This window comes from Pempheris klunzingeri, chromosome 1 (assembly GCF_042242105.1).
Source record: "Pempheris klunzingeri isolate RE-2024b chromosome 1, fPemKlu1.hap1, whole genome shotgun sequence".
NCBI lineage: Eukaryota > Metazoa > Chordata > Actinopteri > Acropomatiformes > Pempheridae > Pempheris > Pempheris klunzingeri.
The window spans coordinates 36,405,743-36,410,742 of NC_092012.1; the positions used below are offsets into that span (position 1 = coordinate 36,405,743).

General features: G+C 50.7%; 1 protein-coding gene across 2 annotated transcripts in view; it reads right to left on the minus strand.

Annotated features, from left to right (window-relative positions):
* The window catches only part of celf6 (CUGBP Elav-like family member 6), a 127,272-nt gene that overhangs the window by 82,113 nt on the left and 40,159 nt on the right, over positions 1–5,000 (minus strand). The gene's annotated exons all lie outside the window — the stretch shown is intronic.

Genomic DNA, 5,000 nt, shown 5'->3' on the forward strand with positions numbered 1-5,000 from the left:
ACTAGTGAGAGTCATGTACAGAGAGGCAATTTACCATCCTGACCTTTCAATCCTTGAAACGCTGCACATGTGCCTCCCCTCCCCACACACATATACTTTTGAATGCTCTCCTCCGACGCAAGAGCCGCAATCATCTGAGGGTTTCTGCTTCATCTCAACAGGACTTGATGAGCAGAGGGAGATAAAAAAAATGGGGGAGGAAAGAATGTGAGAAGGAGTAAAGAGAGGGATGAGACACAAGAGAGATATCATGATGGAGACAAAGAAGGCAGACTTTGTTCCTGAGGAGGGATACGGTCCAGCCCGGCCGGCGGAGGGATACGGGCTGGACCGTACGTGTGCTGCGGAGCCATGACGGGAGCTGATCAGCCAGCATCCCCACTTCTGACCCCCCAGTCAGAGTCTCCTGTTCATGGAGAGGCGAACAAACGGGGAACTAAACGCCTCTGTCAGGTTCTCAAACTCCACCCGGTGTCACGGCGATGTCACAAGGGCCGAGATCTGTTCCCCAAAGACTGATATCAGCACCGATCAGTTAAAAGCTGTATTTAGATCTGATGCTGCTTCCGCTGCCCCGAACATTTAATCCGTTGTGCATTTTGGCTCTTAACAGATAAGTCTGCTGATATTCAGTATTTTTCTTATCATCAACAGTTCCCACCAAGAGCAGAGCCAACAATGACTTGATCCCTCTAACAAGTTGATTCAGCCAAAGAGCTCCATTGTTTGCCAGAAATACTTTAAAACACAGAAATGAGTCACAGCTTTTCTCTGGGCGACATGTTCCTTCATTATTTTACTGATTTATTTAGTTTATTTAGAGCCGATGCCACGTCCACCATCCTGCTGCTGGAAACACACACGAGAGCACCAAATGTGTATTAATCTGCAGCGGAAAATAGTCCCAACAAACACACTATTTATTCATGTCTGAATGACCTTTTTGGAACGGCTACCGTGCCCAGCTGTTCTACGAAACTATTACACATTTTTGTTAATGAAACTGTATACGTGGGACTCGTTTTTAAAGACTGACAGATGGACTTTACACTACAGCTACCTCTACGTGGCACAGTTGCTTTTATTTGCCAGGTCGACACCCTTTTGTCAGTTCCCGTGCCATCTCTAGCTTTGCTCCACAGATCCTGCCCTCCCCTGCTCCTCCTCCAGTGCACCAGATCACACAGAGGCTGTGGAAAGGTCAGGGCTCACTGGTGGGTCTCTGCATGGGAGCCTCCCCCGCTGCCCTCCATAGGATCAGGCTTTGCTTTCAGGTTCTGGGGGCCCCTGATCAGCCTTAGTTCCCCGTTGGCTCCCTGAGGCCCCAAACCCAGTCTGGTCTCCCAGCACGTGGGATCCATAATGTCAGACATCCCCTCATCCCCAGTAATCACCAGACCAACGTGGGACCGTTTGCAGGGCTGTGATTAGCGACAGTGGCGTACCAGTCCTGTTCAGACTTCGCACAGGAGAACAATAAGAGTTGACGTCTCCATCTGCTGCCATGAATTACTGCCGTCGCCCTCCCTCGCCCCCCCTCACTGAGGCAGACCCAACAGGAAGGGAGGACGAGCTCACTCGCTCTGGAAAAGCTCGCACCCAAAGTCAGAAAGCAGCGGGCTCAAGCTGTGCCTCCTAACCCCCCCCATCCCGGCCGATCTCTGGGTGAGCATATGGCATGAGAGTGGAGAAAGTGCTGCATCGCGGCAGGCTGGATTAGGGACGGCGTAACAGGCTGCAAGGGAGAGGTGATGGGCACTTTGGCTGGAGCACGCTGTAATCTACGCAGCGAGGCAGAGCACAGATGCTGGGCCAGGCGGGGAGGCTCACTCCTCGTTAAGGGTCCATTACAGAAAAGTCCTCGTTAAAGAAACACCACTGCGAGGAGAGGCCGTCCGATAGATGAGCAGCTACGTGGAGGAGAAGATTTGATTAAATAATTAATTAATCGCCCCACCATTTTCAGAGCGATCATGTCTCCATTTCCCTCATTAAAGATAGAGCGGCCCGGGTGGGAGGCCTCCAGCTTAAAGCCAACCTCATCAGTGTGTTTCCTCAAAAGTCTGTTTCACTTTTTGAAATTTCCGTTGCAAACTCGTCCACCTCCACAGACTCTTTCCAGCCTTTGTTTGACTAAATCTCGCCTCCCTCTTCCCTCCGTGCTTCCTGACAGGCTTATTTGAGGAAATGCTTTTAGTTAACTAAGCAAGGCGATGGGGCGAGGAGACGGAGCGGCAGAGGCCTGAGGAATTCTGCTCAATTGAGCACTGGGGAGGATGTTAACATGGGGCCCAGGCACCTCTGCCACAGCGAGTTAGCCTTCCTTGATGTTTCAGTGTTGATTAAGAGACAGGGATGGGAATAGGTTTCAGCTCTGTTTAGTGAGGGAGCAGCAGGTGCAGGCTGGGATGACGGCGCTGACTAACGTCAGTCTGCAGCAAACGTCCTCCCCAACCAGAGACTCATCGCCACTGCGTTGTTGTCCTCACAGCAGAGGACCCGGCGTTTCATATAAATCTGCTCTTTATAGGCAGCTTATTTACTGAGCATTAGCTGCTGTAACTAAATCAAGCTGGAAGTTGTTTTACTGGGAAACTGTAATCTGATTTTATTAATCTTGTTACTGTATGTTAATGGGTTTTGATGGCATCACATGACTGGAGAATATTTGGCTCTTTGGCTCCATCGGTTCGCAGGACGTGTTGTAAATAACTAGATGATTTTTTTGACAGCTGGACTTTTATTCTGACATTGATGAAAATAAATGCTGTGGACGTTTGTGTGTAAGACCTTTTTCTTTTCATTTTGGATGTGGTCACAGAGAGCAAACAGGCGACAGGCAGACAGACGGACTCAGGATTAGATTCAGTCTGTGAATAAGAGGGGCCTGTATACACTCAGGTACAGAGAAGCACCCGCTTCATCCAGTAATCAGTCTGACGACGATCAGCCTGGAGCTGAAGGTTAAAGTTGTGTCACCAGACAATGAGACCGAACCATCCGATGCATTTCAGTAACAATCCACACGGACACTTTGTGCAGTGTGGAAGCTGGGAGAGATTCTCTGGAGGAGCACGTAGTTCGAACTGATGTAAGGAAGATTTCTCCTCTCCCTCTTCTTCACTGTAACAACCTCCCTGAGCATTTCATAGCTGCATATGCTGCTGCTTAAAGCACCACTGAGATTTATGTCGTTGTCAGCTCACAAGGGTGCAATCAGGAATAAAGATCCCATAAACCCCTCTGATGTGTCCACAGGTACAGCAGCACTGGGTTATTGCGGATGGCGGATGGAAACCTCGTATGTGTGTGTTTGGTATTCTTTCTTTGTCTTAAGTGAAGTGAAAGCTTACAAAGTTCACTTCTGAGTGAGTTTCATGACCCACAGACTTTTGAATCCTGATTAAACCTCACGGCACATTTCTGCAAACACACTGACGTCAACGAGAAAACAAGTTTAGCTCTTCATCCAGCAGCACCGTGCTAGCTGAGAGCGAGGCGGGAACAGGGGCGAGACGGCGGCCATGACGCCTGCAGACTGCCAGAGAAAGAGGAGGAGATTAGGATGAATGAGAGGCATGCTCGTCACGTCGAGGCCTCGGGACACTTTGTTTTAATCCTAAATAATGCTGATTTCCTCTGGGTGGCCGAGGTTGCCAAGAGAAAGAGAGAGTGAGTGTGTGTGTGTGTGTGTGTGTGTACACGTATGCCTATATAGTTTGTCTGTGTGTGTGTTTAGATTGTTTGTCCACAAGTGAAGTCAAGCCAGGTTGGCATCTGCTGCATTGTGTTTGCATGAATGTGTAACGTTTGGACCTGTGTGTGTGTGTGTGTGTGTGTGTGTGTGTGTGTGTGTGTGTGTGTGTGTGTGTGTGTGTGTGTGTGTGTGTGTGTGTGTGTGTGTGTGTGTGTGTGTGTGTGTGTGTGTGTGCCCACCTGGCTATCTCTCGACGGGTTACATAAGTGCGTGCGAGCCCTTCGGGGGACTCCCTAGCTTTGGGTCCAGCTGGCACGCTGCTCCTCGCTTTGCCTTTCAACTCCATCAAACCACCGACTTTATTTGTCTCTTCCTCACCTGTACAAAGACCTTTTTTTTGTTTTCTTCATTTTAATTGACTCATTTCTTCTCCACATAGTCCTCGCTGGGGTGACTAACAGGGCTTAGCTGATACGAGCCCACATCGCAGCTGAGACAATTCACTTTTCCATTCTGTATTTTCATGGTCAGGTTGTCTGTGGTTACGCCTGGATAGATACTATCTACTCTCTGCAGCCGGCTCACACTCGTGGTCCAAACTGTCCAGGGAAAAACTAGAAACCAGAGAATATCTGTGACTGTCCACACGGCCTGCAGTCTGATGACTGATGGGAAGAGTATTTGCGTGAAGGCCAAGCTACGAGATCTGTCTCAGTCCCGTCTGAGAGGGACTGCAGAGCAGTAATCAAAGAGGTGGCTCGTCTTGGGCTGAGCTGAGGTTGCGCTGCAAACCCCCCCCGACGCACCACGAACCCCCCTCTGGGCCTCTCAACGGCCGTCTATCCCACTCCATCGCATCACCGTAGCGACAGCTCTCCCTCGCCTCCCCATCAATCCCCCGGCCGGTCTCATCCTCCCGATCTCACTGCCGGCTCCTCCGCCAGTCAGCAGCTGGCCTGACAGTCGCCCCCCCCACCCCACCCCCCCCGCCCGCCTCGAGTCCGTCAGCCCCCGGCCTGTCAAATTACTGTCAGCGTAAACAGAGGAGGGGGGGGCAGAAGAGAGGAAGGGGTGAAGGTAGATGGGAAAGGAGTGGAGAGAGCAGGGTGGGACATGTTGGGGGGGGGGTGAGATGGGTAGAGTGTCTCTCTCACACACACACACACACACACACACTGTGACATATATATCACTCTCGCCCCATCTTCTTCTGATGCTGGCACCCGCTCACTTCCATCAGCATCCCCCTCCCCCCTCTTTCCCCCATCTTTCTTTCAGGTAATTCCCTCGGTCACATCAGTCC